Below are 15,206 nucleotides of genomic sequence, written 5' to 3'. Positions count from 1 at the left end.
GTCCGCTTGAAAAACACCAGCCAGTTGCCCTCTCACTCTGAGGAGGAGGATACCTGGCATCATGGAGGGTGATTTAAAGAATGGTGTTTAAACCTCAAAATGAACTGTCAAGGCACATGTTACACAGACACTATGCTTGTGGAGTCAAATGTCATTCAAGGTCATGCAGCCACAGCCGGCTCCTCCTCCACCCCTTGCTGTCTGATCAGAACAGCCACTCTCCCTGCCTGCTGCCTTCCATGGACCTCCTCCAGGTCTGGAGAGAACCTCCTTCAGGTCTGTCCAAAGCCAGGTACCACCCCCATGAGAAAAAAGGGCTGTCGTTTCCTGAATCCAGCTCCAGCTAGGGTGGCAGCTTGAGGAGGGGGATGATGACGGGACTCCAAGCTTTGTCTCATGCACCACCTTGTTCAGTGCCCAGCCTCAGCAAGGACCGATCCCTATGCTTCTGCCCATGACAGTCCCTGGGCCTCTGAGCTGCCTGCAAGGCCACTCTGCTCCAGCAGCTAGCAGACGCCACTGCCTCTTCCTTCTCTCCCAGGGTTCTGCTGCCGTGGTCCTGCTGTCTGTGACTGTCTGAAGGCCTCCGAAGTCCAGGGGTATCCTGAACTCCCACTTTACCCAGACACTTGCAGTTCCTGGGAAGCTCATGGCTGCTCCCCTCTCTTCTTCCATCTCTTTGAGCCCTGCCTGCAAAGCCTGTCCTTCTTTGCCTGTGCTGCTTCCTTCCCAGCTCAGTCACCACCTCCAGGAAGCCTTTTGGGCCTCTCCACTCAGGCCCAGCTAGGGTCCCCCAGTGAGAGCCCTGCCATCGCTGCCATCTCCCACCTGCCCCTCTGTCCTCACCTTGTGCCCTGACCTTACTCTCAGCCCCCAGAAGCTGCCACCCCCCAACCAGCTTTAGACACCCCTGCTCTTATTTTCTGCATCCCCAGAACTACCTGCCCCAGTGCTGAGCTCATGGAAGTTCCTCAGGAAGCATCTTCACGTGGATGTTGAAAAGAAAAAAATCTCCAGGTCCCACGGGGTGCAATGGGAGTCCAAAATCAGGACTCCAAAAGGCCTGTGAGCCTGGCTTGGGGAGGCAGGGCCAGCACCTCCCTAGCTGCACCCAAGGGGCATTCTAGCACCTGCCCCAGCCTTCTGTAATCAGCAGTTGACACAAAGCTCATCCTTCCCGCCAGGCATGACCTGACAGAGTGGCTACTCAAAATGGGGGAACAGCCTGGCTGCTCAGCAGGCCTTGTGGAGTCCTGGGGTTAGGCCAGGGTTCTGGGGTGCAGAGATGACAGCAGGGCCACCTGGGGGGAGGCTTCCTCTGCCACACCATGTAGGGGCCACCCGTCCACCCATTCCGTGGAGCTTCACAGCATCTCACACTTCCTAACACCCCACACACCCCAAACAGAAGCCCTTCCAGCCATCAGAAAGAATGCATAGAAGCTGATGGGTTCAGAGAAGGAGCATGGCTGAGGAGCCCAGGTTATTCTTAATTTTCATGCCCCAGGTGAGTCATAAGCCAGCCATTCGAGCCCATGTGCCTCACAGGGTGGGCCAAAAGAAATCCCACTCAGACCAAACAGGTAGCTGTAACAACGTACAATAATAACAATTACATGCAGTAACATAAGCGATGCAGGAAGAAACTATAACTGAATATTTAATCTAGGAAGAGAGATGTCGTAAGGCTTAGAATTATCAATGACATGAAGAAGAATTAGACTTGCTTTTATAAAAGTGTAAAACTTGATACATAAAAAATAAGCTTAGTAATATCACTATTTTGGGGATAGCAGTTTTAAATATATACAAAAGGCTCTGCAAATATTTGTATTCTTTGAGAAAATAATTTCACTTATGCAAATCTGTTCTTTGGTACTATTTAGCAAATTATTTGCCAAAGCCAAAATAATTCTAAATATGGAAAAAAAGGTATTTAGGCACAAAAATGTTCTTTTTGATATTGTTTATAATATGGAAAAGCTGGAATAAACAGCAAGGGAAGATTGGTTAACTGGACCATGGCAAAGCTAACCAATGAAATACACAGTCAATTGGCTGAACGAAGTGGCTCATGCCTGTAGTCCCAGTACTTTGGGAGGCTGAGACGGGCAGATCACTTGAGGCTACGAGTTTGAGACCAGGTTGGCCAACATGGTGAAACCCTGTCTCTACTAAAAATACCAAAAAAAAAAAAAAAAATTAGCAGGAGTGATGGTGCACATCTCTGTAGTCCCAGCAAATCGGGAGGCTGAAGCACGAGCATTCCTTGAACCCAGGAGGTAGAGGTTTGCAGTAAACTGAGATTGCACCACTGCACTCCAGCTTGGGCAACAGAGCAAGACTCTGTCGCAAAAAAAAAAAAAAAAAAAAAAAAAAGAAAGAAAGAAAGAAATATACAGTCAGTTAAAATATGGGTTTTTTGTTTGTTTGTGTTTTGGGTTTTTTTGTTTTTTGTTTTTTTTTTTTTAGACGGAGTCTTGCTCTGTCGCCCAGGCTGGAGTGCAGTGGCACGATCTCGGCTCACTGCAAGCTCTGCCTCCCAGGTTCACACCATTCTCCTGCCTCAGCCTCCTGAGTAGCTGGGACCACAGGCGCCCGCCACCACACCCGGCTAATTTTTTGTACTTTTAGCGGAGATGGAGTTTCACCGTGTTAGCCAGGAAGGTCTCGATCTCCTGACCTCGTGATCCACCCGCCTCGGCCTCCCAAAGTGCTGGGATTACAGCGTGAACCAACGTGCCCTGCCTAAAATATGTTTTAATACAGATTTAGAGGGTACAAATCCAGTTTTGTTACATGGATAAATTGCATAGTCGGGGCGTTTACTATAACCATCACCCAAATAGTGTATACTGTACTCTTTATGTAATTTCTCACCCCTCCCACTTTCCCACCCTTCCAAGTCTCTAATGCCTATTATTCTACACTCTATGGCGTATGTTTTTGAAAGTTTATTTGTGATATCAAACAAATGCTTATGTTCTAACACTTAGTGACAAAAAGAAAATCCACATCTGTTGACTACAGATGGATCAACTGTATGAAAAATAAGACATTCACAGAGAAAGGATGGAAGAGACTTCAACCACCTAGCAATGGTAAGTTTGGGTGGTACAAAAATAGAGAATTCTTTCTATCTGTGCTTTGGAGATGTTCCATATATTGTTCAATGAGTTGTATGTACATTTATAATAAGAAAGCATTTTTTCAGCCCCCTGCGAGTTGGTATTTCTGCCTGATGGCTCTGATGTGGGGGTGCAGGTGCTAATATAGCACCATGGGTGTGGCTTTCTTGGGGTCACTGGCCACAGAGGGCATCCCTGAAAGCAGCGACAGACACCAAAAGCTGTACTGTGCACCAAAATGGGCAGAAGGAAATAGCAAGCCCCGCAGAGGAATGCATATTGAGAAGCACTCTGTTTGATGAATTTTACCTAAAATAGAAATATGTAATAAACACTAGAGTGCTAGACTAGGTAACAACAAATGCTCACAAGGAAGAAAATCAGGGGAAATCTAATAGAATTCCAACTGCTTCGTATAGGGCTGAAACCATCTCATGCAATATGTTCATTTGGTTAATTCGAACCTGAAGCAAGGGCATCACTGGGCAAAGTGGCATTAGAAGAATCTACCCCGAGTCTAGCTGGCTTTGGAGGGAATTGGCTTTAACTCTGTCAGGTTGGCCCTGACAGCACGAACAGTGCAGAAGCTCAGGGGCTCCTGTCCTGTGGAGCCAGCGGCAGCTGCAGCCTGACACGGGCACTGTGGACACAGGAGGAGAGGAGGTCTCCCCCACAAGTCCTTCACAGGAAGCAGAAGACCTAGGTGGCAGCTCCTCACTACCTCCCTCCTGGGGATCTCCCCAGCCCATCTTCCAAGCCCCTCCCGATGCAGCCCCCTTCCTGCTGACTGCCCTCCCAACAGCTCCCATGTCCATAGAAGGCACCGACCTGAAGCCTAGCTATCTAGTTTCTTTCGCAGTCTGTTTCACCCTGTACTCACCATGTCCAGCCCACCATGCAGTTTACTCCTCCCTGAAAACAGCTAAATGTCAGAGAAGGGCATCAATGCATATTATCATGAAGAGAGGGAGTCCCAGGAGGCAGCACCTGGCATCGGAGGAGGGTGGAGGGGTGTGGACAGAGCTTGGCCAGGCAGGGGGTTATCATATGCATGTGTATGGGGCCCGGTTGGCACAGCAGGAGGTGGAAGGGAGCAGAGGTGTGGCTGGAGGCTGGCAGTCCCACAACCCTGAGTGAGCAGCAGCATGAGCTTGGAGGAGTCAGGAGTTAGGTTTGGTGGGCAGCAGGGCACTGCCACAAACCTCCCTGCGCCCCCGCCCCCCACCACCAGCAAGAGGACCTGGCTTCTCCTAGGATGGCCTGAGAGGGAAGGAACCAAGGCTGAGGCCGGCACACATAGGTGGAGGCCAGAGTGTGGGACTGATCTCTCGGTTCTTCACCCAGCAGGCCGAGGAGCTGTTCACACGATGGCCTTGAATCGTCTCCACACTGGAAATGGAGGTGTGGGAGGACATCATCCCTGTGCAGGCCACGGTGGGACAGGAAGAAACCAGCAATGCCAGTCCTGGTGGCACTTACTATAGCTTTCCTTAGCCCAGGACTGAGGGTTTCCTGAAATGCCAGATGTTCATTGCTAAAACTGGGAGGATTCAGGGTAGATGAAGATGGTCACCCTAGCCCAGCGATGAGCTGAGAGCTGCATGTGCTTTCCACAATCCTTTTGCTCTTCACAGCACCCCGAGGAACGTTCATCATTATCTGCATTTTTCAGCAGAGGAGAATGCCAAAGTCTTGTACCTACAGCAAGAAGCTGGCCCCAGAGAGGCTGACCCCAGAGGTGAGCTGGGCACAGCAGCCCCAGCAGCCAGGAAGGAGGCAGTGCTGGGGCAACGTGCAGGAACCCCAGGGTCTCCAAGATGTGAGGGGCTCAGCCACCAGCCTGAATCCACAGCTCTGCTTGCTGGGTCCACCTGCACTGGGAGGGTTGGGTCCACAGGAGGGGATCAGGGCTCTACCCACAGAGGCAGAAGCACAAAGATCACAGCACTGCTTTAGCTATGATGGTATCCAGCTGGATGTGAGCCTGCCAATGCCTCCCAGAGTCTCACCTACTGGAGGTAGGAGGTGGGGCATGGAAAAGGGCCATGGGGACAGGGGAAATGTCAGCAAGAAACCAAGTAAGTCCCAGGAGGCCAATACTGTGAGTCCTCTGGACTGAAGAATACCAGTTGGGAGATACTCTGTAGCCTGGAGCGCATTTACAGAGGTGGGAAGGAGTCAGGAAATGCACCGGACTTCTGTATAAACAATAAGTGATGGGACAGAGTAAGTGAAAACAATCTACTTTTTAAAAAATCGTGCCATAGTAATTAGTAAGACTGCTTTCATAAAAGCTGAGCTCTGCTCAAGGGATATAAAATGTACTGGACATTCATCATTTTGCATGTCCCAAACAGCTCACCTTTCATCAAATAGCACATCCCTCCACCACCAAGAGCCACACACTTCCCTCCACAATTGATCCAGACTTGGGTACCTGCCTCATGCCAGGCCAATCAGTCCACCTCTGGCATCCCCAAGCTGGGCTGGCAGGGAGTCATGCCTTTCCTCCTTGGTCATAAACGATGGCGGAGAGGGCCCAGAGATGCTGGACTCATGACCTCCATACATTCACCCCCTCCACTATTCTGTCATAGGAGAGAATGATGCTGATGCCTGAGGCCAGAAGAAAATGTTTATGGCAGTAGTTGGCAAACTACAGCCCACAGGTCAAATCCAGGCCATCATCTTTTTTGGGGGGGGTGGGGGGCAGGGGGGCGGACAGAGTCTTGAACTGTCACCAAGGCTGGAGTACAGTGGTGCGATCTTGGCTCACTGCAACCTCCACCTCCCGGGTTCAAGCAACTCTCTGCCTCAGCCTCCCGAGTAGCTGGGATTACAGGCTCCCGCCACCATGCCGGGCTAATTTTTTGTATTTTCAGTAGAGACGGGGTTTCACCATCTTGGCCAGGCTGGTCTTGAACTCCTGACCTTGTGATCCACCCACCTCGGCTTCCCAAAGTGCTGGGATTATAGGCGTGAGCCACCGCGCCTGGCCCATCATTTTTGTATATAAAGTTTTATTGGCACACAGCCACGGCCATGCATTGACATATTGTCTATGGTTGCATTCACAGGCAGAGTTAAAACCATATGGCCCACAAAGCCTGTAACATTGACTGTCCGGACCCTAGAGCAAACATTTCCTGCCTGTGGGTCCACATGGTAGTCAGAATGTTGATAGGCCTACCTTACACATCACTCTCACTTTACAGTAGCCAAGCAGTAATTACATTGTCAATTAACACCAAAGCTGTTTTCATTCTGAAGAGGGAGAAAGGGGAGAAAAAAGAAGGAAGGGAGGGAGAGAGGGAAGAGGAGGAAGGGAGGGAGGAAGAAGGAGGAGGAGGGAGGAAGGAAGGAGGAGGAAGGAAGGGGGTGGGAGGGAGAAAGGGGGAGAAGGGAAGGGGGGAGGGAGGAAGGAGGAGGAGGGAAGGGGTGGGAGGGAGGAAGGGAAGGAAGGAAGGGAAGGGAGGGAAGGGGAGGGAGGGCAGGGAGGGAGGCTGACAATGTGGAAATCCCTACTTTGAGTTCTCCAGAAGGCTAGCTCACCCCTTCCTCTAGGCAGTTTCGTTATCTCAGCCAATTAATCCTTCATTCTCACTTGTTCCAGTTTAGCTTTGGCTTCTATCATCAATGGTGTCTGAGTAAATCATGGAGGAGTAGCAAATCCTGCTAGAATCATAGGAAACTGACAATTGCTCAGAGCTGAGAGTTTCCGGCTGTGAACTTTTCCACCCTCCTGCCTCATGATCGGGGCTCAGAAGGGAGGCCAGAGGAAAGAAGGGGGTGGAGGGGCTTCATGCCATCAAGGGCATCACCCCCGTGTGTCATGGTCCCCTTCCTCCCCTCCCATGGTCCTGGAGCAAATTCCCTAACTCCCCAGGAACCTTCCATGGGACAGACTCTCATCAGCCACTGTCCCCCCATGAGCCTGAGGCAGAGGACAGCCACCTGCAGGACAGCTCTGCACAGGGCTGTCTGGAGCAAGTCCCATTCCTAAGGGGAAGGAAAGGGCTGTGGAGGCAGGGGGGCTTCTGAGAGGGCTCCTGAGGGAGACAAACTTGACCCTGGAACTTGCAGGTGGAGAAGATCAAGGGTGGGTCTGGGGGATGACATGTCAGGCTGAGAGAACAGCTGAGGAGGCCTGTGCTTGGGAGGAAGGAGTATGTGGGCAGGAAATGAGAAGACACGCAGGTGCCTGGAAGAGAGGTGTGGAGGAGGGGCAGGGACCATGCGTTGGCATCTGACACAGGCGTCATGCCACGGAAAGGAGACAGGTGGGGTCCCACAAGCAGGAGGGTGGCAGGGGCACGTCTGTCATGAGGAAGATTGCCCTGTGGTCTTGAGGAAGGAGCCTGAAGGCAGTGGACCTGGCATAGGGACCAGCAGCAAGAGAGCATCAAGACCTGGATAAGAAAGTGTCCGTGTGCAGAGCAGGCAGAGGGGGCTCCAGGAGATGAGCTTCACAGGACTGGCAGCTGGCTGGGGATGAGGGGAAAAGAGGGAGGAGCCAGCCATGAACCTTCAGCTCCATGGCACCATCACAGTAGGGAAGCAGGTGCAGAAGGAGAAGCAGAAGATCCCTGGAAGCAAGCTTGGTATCCCAGAGCCACTGGGGAATGCCAGCCTGAGGTCTGAGTGGAGATGCCGGATTGGGAAGTGGATGGAGACGTTCTGAAAGAAAAGGCCCAGAATAAGCAGAGAATCCTGAGCTCAGAACTTAGCAAGAAATGGAGCTGTCAGCCCAAGAGTCCAGAACTGAACCCTGCCCATAGCCTCGAGGGCTTTGAAGCCGGTGCAAGATGAGGGAGATTTCAGCCTGCACCTTGACTGACTGCAGCCTTGAGAAAGACCTTGAGCTCAACCACAGCTGAACCACTGACCTACAGAAGCTGTGAGATAGAACCTGTGTATTGTTTTGAGCCATAATAAGTTTGGGGATAATTTGTAACTAAAACACCTTCCCTCTTCTCTCATCTTCATCTCTCCTCCTCCTTCTCTTCCTTCCCCTTTTTTTTTTCCTCTTTCTTCTCCTCTTCCTCTTTCTCTTTCCCCTCCCTCCTCCTCCTCCTTCTCTTCTTCCTGCTTCTCCGCCTCTTTATCCTCTCCTCTGCTGCCTCAGTTCCCTTCAGTTAGAGACAGGTGTCTCTGTGTTACAGGGACCTTGGCAGCACCAGCCCAGTCTGGCCACCTGACATTCCACCTCAGCAAACTGAAGAGTGGGGCTCTCACCACCAAGTCTGCTTAGAAGAATCCTATGGAACAATGACTAACCCAACTTACGATTCCTCCTGGGATTCACTGTGGCTGGGGGAAGTGTTAGGACTGGCAAGGTCATACACCAACCCCCTGGCATGGCACTTAGGCAGCCTCTCAGACAGGCAGCTCCACTGAGCCTCACGTGTGGTTTGGGGGAAGCCTTCTTCCACAGAAAGGAGACACTGTTTCAAAAAGAAGGCAGGAAGCCATACAGGCAGACAAAACAGCTAGCGAGGGGTGGAGTGGCAGGGTGGAAGGTGGGGTGGGGGAGACTGGGGTGAGGGGCCAGGCCATCAGAGTGCCCAAGGCAGAGCTCCAGGATGAAGGGCTGCCTGGGGCAGAGGGGAGAGCTGCTATGTCCCAGAGCCAGAGGGTGGGTGAGAAGAAGGAGGGTACTTTCCACCTGCCACTCAGACCCCATGGGGAGGCGGCAGGGTGGGGAGATCCACTGACAGCTGAAGTCACCAAAGAAAGAGGAGATTGTGATGTCTTCCAGGTCACGGAGTGGGCACTGCACTGGCTGGCACCAAAAGCATGGCTGAGGAGGCCAAGCTCAGAGGGGTTCCCAGGCATGCTCCACTCTAAGTGACCCTGAGCAGTCCCCGGCCTGTTCGTTGTCTGCACCATGTGAGGTAAGGGGTAACTCGAGGGCTGCAGCAGCTGCCAACCCTTCCCTGCACCGGCAGCCTCCTCTCCCCAGGTGGAAAGCGCCCGTGAATCTCAGGAGCCGGTGGGCGGGGTGCCCTGCAGGCTTTCACACTCGCTCGGCCAATGTCTGCAGGCTGCTGTGCCAGTTTCCTAGCACTGCATAATACACGTCCACAAGTTTAGCAGCTTAAAACAGCACACATGTGTTATCTCACAACTTCCACGGGCCCGGAGTCTGGTCACAGCTTGGCTGGGCCCTCCAGTCAGGTTCCCACATGGCTGCCATCCAGATATTCTCCAGGCTGCAGACCTTTCCAGAGCCCAAGTCCTCCCTCTCCCAAGCCCCTAGCAGCTGTAGTATGAGGGCCCCACTTTCCTCTGGGCTGTTATCAGGGATGGGTCCAGCTCCTAGAGGCCTATGACAGGACCCTCTGTCGGGACACGGCCAGCATGGGAGCCCTCTCTTCTTAAAGGGCCCAGGCCACCATTCAAGGGCTGTCACCGGATTAAGGCAGGCCCACCCAGGATAATCTCCCTTTTCATTCCATCAAAATCAGCTGGTTTGGGGCCTTCAATTACATACACACAAAATTGCATCACCTCTGCCATATAACACAAGCGAATCCCAGGAGTGACATGCGTCATATTCAAAGACCCCACCCCAACTCAGGATGGAATTGCTATGGGCAAATGTACCAGGAGCAGAATTCTGGGGGCCACTTTAAAATCCTGCCCCCATACCTCCCTGTGTCTCAGCCCACACTGGGTCCTGGAGCAACAACAGGGAGTAAGAAAGACTTAGCGCTCAAGGCCCTTGCTGGCCTGATGCAGATGAGACGTGGAGACAGATTGTTCCACACAGTGGGACATATCTTACAGGAAGACATGACTATCTCTGAAATGCAGGGGCCAGGACCTTTGCAAAGAATGGAGTCTTGGGGCTGGTTTTTGCAGGGTGCTTATTCACCTGACTCAGAGGGGCTCCCAGGCAGGAGAAATTGCTGGTGTAGGCATTGCCCAAGTCGCCATCCTTCAGTGAACCACCTTCACCGTGCCTGCCATCGCTATCATTTACTTAGCTGTTTTTTTAAAAAACCCACTCACTCCGTTTTACTTAAATTTATTTTAAACAGAACCTTTAAATCTCAAGTATAAATGGAAAACCAGCATTCCTTGTTATAAATAGAAGTTAACCATAAAAATAAATAAAAGAAGCATGGGCTCATGAATTTCTTATGAACCTGCCAGCTGCTTTTCCTGTGAACAAGGGGAATCAGGAAGTGTGAGAGAGAGGTTAGAGAGAGATGTTAGAGAGAGAAATACCAGAAGAAGAATGACATTTTTCAGAAAGGTGGAAAGGGAATAAGGAAGCAAGCAGTTGTTGTGTTGAGACACACGGCCACTCTAGGTACCTGGGTCCTGCCATCTCATGTGCAGCACCCCGGAACCAGGCTCAGGGGTGGAAAAATGAGCGTGGCGGGTTTATGAGGCCAGAACCTGGGAACATCGACACCCGGAAGGGGTGAGAGAGGCTGCTGGACAGAGGGAGAAGTTGACTGGAATGAGATTACAATGGGGGCTGTGGCTGTTCCCACAGGTAGCTCTGGAGTTGGGATGGCCCCTCAGTGTTGTCCCAAATTGAGACTAGAGAGCCCAGGCTTTTGTATAGCTGTGTGGTCCCAGCTGGGAGATGCAGCAGCCCTGGGGAAGAGCAGGCATGGCCACGGGCTGGGCAGCTCCTTTAGGCTGCAGAGGGCAGTTCCTGGGGAGGCTTTTAACCAGGAGCCATCAGCAGGCACCACCCCTGAAAGCTGGGAAATGGGGGCCTCAACCCTGAAGGGTAGAGCCGGGCAGCTCCACAGTGTCCTCTACAGGCCTCCCTCTCCACAGCTGCATCCACTTGTTTTGTATAATTCGGTCCTACCTGGGAACAGCTCCCCCAGGATGCTCCCTGGTCTCTTTTCCTGGGAAAGCTTACAAGGGGAAGAAGGTTAAAGGGGTGATCACAGTACCTGTGCTGCAGCTGGGCTCAGGACCATGGGTACTCACCACTTCCCTCCTCTGCCACCCATTCCAGGTTTTCTTCCACCTTGGCTGGTGCCTCTGCTTCTCTAGGGGCTCACCTGGTGGGTGGCGCAGACTCACGCCCCAGAGAGTTGTCATGCCCTTCTCAAGCTGTGGCTCCTTCCCTTGTCCATTTGTCATCAGAATTGGGCAGGGAGGTACCAGGAAATGACCCAGTAGATCACCTGGATGCTAAACACATCCTCCCTGCCCCAGTGTGTGACAGCACAGGTTTGATGACCTGTGCAGGATGGAGACTCGCCTCCTTCCCACCAGTCTGTAGACATAGGAGCTGGGGGTGGTTGGCAGCACCTGTCACTGAACATGAAAAGGGAATCTTGCTATGTCCCCTGGAGGAAGCATTCCTCCTCTGGGCACCAGGACCTTTAGACCCACTGTGCCGAGCATTCAGGGAGCACAGATTCCCCTGGTGGGCCACTAAGTGTGACGATGAGCAATGCCACTCCTATTTCTGTGCCTTGATTCCTGGACCCATGATTTCTACTGACTGAGACACAGCAACACATATTGGCCACGGGTTTGGGGTGAGTATTGTGTTGTGAAGGATGGCCTCCCACCCTCTCAGAGCATCCTCTCCAGATGGTGCTTCAGCCGCACTTTCCAATGCTCTACCACGGAGATGCGCCGGAACTGGTAAGTCCCACTGGCCTGTGTTCACTGTGGTGCCTCCTTTGCTGCGAGGTGAGTCCTTTGGTTCCATGCTCTGTCACACAGGATCCTGAAGGATATCAAATGCTTTCTAAGTTTTGTGGTGCTGACTGAGGCTCTGCAGGCAAAAACAGCAAACCAAACCCAGAATATGTGTAGACTCCAGACCAGACGAATCACTGCTCTTTCCAGGGTGGAAAGAATCCAGTTAATCATCCTTCCACCAAGTAACTCTTGTGCTCAGCCATGGGCGGGCCATATCACAGGCTTGGCGTTGGTCTCCCTTGCTGGTTGGCTGCACACTGGGAAATGGCAGAGCTAGATTGGCCCTGGTCAGTTGGCACTCATGCTGCCATTCTATCCACAGCTCCCATTCCTGCCGCAGCAGCTCCAGGCAGGCACTCATTCTGACCGATGGCAGAGGCTGCTGATGTCAACTGACAGAGCCAGTCTATATCCTTGGCTGTTTAGTGCTTCTTCCACAGTGGGTGCTCTCTGGTGGACGTTGACATGCAATATAAAGATCCTCTCACTCCCTGCCGACTCCTGTAGGCCTACTCATATGCCTTGTCCACAGGCCTCCGTAGCCCTGACATTTCAGATGCTTTCTTCCAGGCCCCAAATCAACTAACCAAGCCATTTCCCACTGCCCCAAAATCCCTCAGGTCACTTTTCTTTCCATATAAGGTGGATGACCAACTGTACCCCCAAAGCTCTGCCCATAAGGAGGATTTCCCTTCATTGCTGCTATCTTTCAGGGTCATCCCTGAGTTAGGATACAGTGCAACAAAAGTCCATTTTTACTTTATACCCATATACCAAGTCTACTTCTCCCTCCACCAAGCTCATACATTTTCCTTCTCCATCACCTTATCATAAGGGACCCCCATGTGGTCACAGGTATGAAATGAAAGAGAAGCACAGGTGCACAGTGGTAGATGGCATGGAGGTATGAGCCACCTACTAGTGCAGCCTCACTGCACCCCCTGGCACTGCTCATGTGCATCCCAGATGCACCACTTCCATCTCTGATGAGTTACTGCTGGGCCCACCCAAGCATATGGACCATGTAGACATGGTTGATCTACAAGAACACAGCTCATGACAGGCAGTTCTGGCTGCATGATCACCTGATGGCGCATGATTAAGCTCTTCATCTCGAATGAAGCCCAGTATCAGGAGGTGCTTTTCAAAGGGCATATAATTATCTGCTGCAGATGGCTTGGACTCGCTCCTATTGAACCTTGCCACAAATCCCACATGATGTGTCTTCCACAGATACCTGTAATACCACAGGTCTGACGGCTCCTATGATCTAAGCAGCTGGGCTGCTTGCTCACAGCCTGGACAGGTTGCAGAGTTCTTTCCTGCTCTGGGTCCACTCACAGCTGGCATCCTTCTGTGTCCCTCTGGGTCAGAGTAGCATTCACGAGGATGGAACTTGTCATCTCCAGGGCCCAAAAAAGTCTACCAGGACTTGTTTATTCTTAGAGATGGGAAGTGCAAAATGCAATGTGTTTTCTACTTTGGAGGGTATGTTCCAAGTTGCTCAGGCCACTCATTACCTGATATGTTTGGATGTTTTGTCTCCTCCAAATCTCATGTTGAAATGTGACTTCCAATGTTGGAGGTGGGCCTAGTGGGAGGCGTTTGGGTCATGGGGGCAGATCTCTCATGAATAGCTTGGTGCTGTCCTCACAATAATGAGTTTGTTCTTGCTCTATGGGTTCACATGAGATCTCGTTGTTTAAAAGAATCTGGCACCTCCTCCCTCTCTCTTTCATGCACCCCCTCTCGCCATGTGATGCCTGCTCCCCCTTCGCCTTCCACCATAAGTGGAAGCTCCCTGAGGCCCTCACCAGGAGCAGATGCTGGGGCCATGCTTCTTGTACAGCCTGAAGAACCATGAGCCAAATAAACCTCTTTTCTTTATAAATTACGCAGTCTCAGGTATTCCTTATAGCAACACAAATGGACTAACACACCACCTCATAGTCTCAGTGATGAGGCAGACCCCAGAATCATCATGGGTTTCATCTCCCACCCTCTGGAGCACAGGCATCTTACCAAGGTCTCTAAAGTATTCTTACTGATTACTGATTCCACTTCTTACTTATTCATTCTGGTTAACACAATGTCATTAATACAGAGGACCAATGTTATGCTCAGTGGAATATCCAAATGACCCATATCCATTTGATCCCTCATGACAAAGGTTGTACAGTTAACATGGCCCTAGGACAAGAAATACACATACTAGTAAATGCATACTGGGACCTGCCCCGTGGGAATGAAAACTGCTTCTGTGTTCTTGAATGGGATGAAAAAGAACACATCCACCAGGTCAGAGGTGGCATACCAGATTCCTGAGGCCATGTCAATCTGCTCTGCCAAGATCCCACATCTGGCACAGATGCTGCGGTAAGGGCTACTCACACATCGCTTGGTGAATTTGCAGTCATTCTCTAGCATACATCTGGTTTTCTGTAGGGGCCATACTGGTGAATTAAATGAGGACAGCGTGTAACCATAACAGCTGCATCCTTTAGGTTTTTAAGGATGGCACTAATCGCTACCACTTCCTTTGGGACACGACGCTGATTTTGATTTATTAATCTGGCCAGGACAGGGATGAGGGAATGGTTTCAGACACTTCTCCTTGGACTTCTCTACTATGGTAACTCTTACCCCACAAGTTTCAACTTGCCTTCCGCACTCCTCTAACTGTTGCCCTGTAAGCCAAGGAACCAATGCAAAGTTCTGGCAGCTACCAAGGATGTTTGTTGCAATTCTATATTTGAGGTGTAAGGAAACCGCTGTGGATGAGTCCACAAGCCCAGTGAGCTGGGCTGCACCAGGATTCATTGATCATCTGGTTTCCACAAAATCCACTCTAGCAGGGGAGTTATAATGAGGCCTTGGGTCCTTCGTATCAGTATCAACCTGGACCATGTGTCCATTTATTCTTGAAGTGTCTGGATGTTTCCGTTCCCTCAGGTTCAGTGGTTGCCTGAGTAAATGGTGATAGGTCCCTTTGGGGAAGGATTGGAAATCACCATCATCTATCCTTGCTGTGGTGTTGCAGGCGCCTTCCTCCTGAGGTCCCAGCCTCTCCCTCACTCAAAGTGTTCAGGTATAGAAACTGGCTCAAGCCCATCAAAGAAGTGTGACCATTTTTGGAGTGGTTGCCCTCAGCCTCATTTATCCATCCTTGATTTGTCTTAGTTTGTACAAATTGAATGGTGCTCTTGTGGGCTGCCCATCAATATTACCCCCAGCAACTGCAGGTTTGATTGAACGTCTTCATAGCTCCCCATGAGTTGGGAACCCTGACTGAAATCTGACTGCACCTCTCATTTTGATAATTGCATCTACTTTGATTTGGACAGCAAAATACTCCATTATTTTGGGATCCTTTCATCCTCATTTCTGCTA

Source organism: Pongo abelii, chromosome 8 (assembly GCF_028885655.2).
Source record: "Pongo abelii isolate AG06213 chromosome 8, NHGRI_mPonAbe1-v2.0_pri, whole genome shotgun sequence".
Classification (NCBI taxonomy): Eukaryota; Metazoa; Chordata; class Mammalia; order Primates; family Hominidae; genus Pongo; species Pongo abelii.
This window is presented reverse-complemented; position numbering follows the sequence as displayed.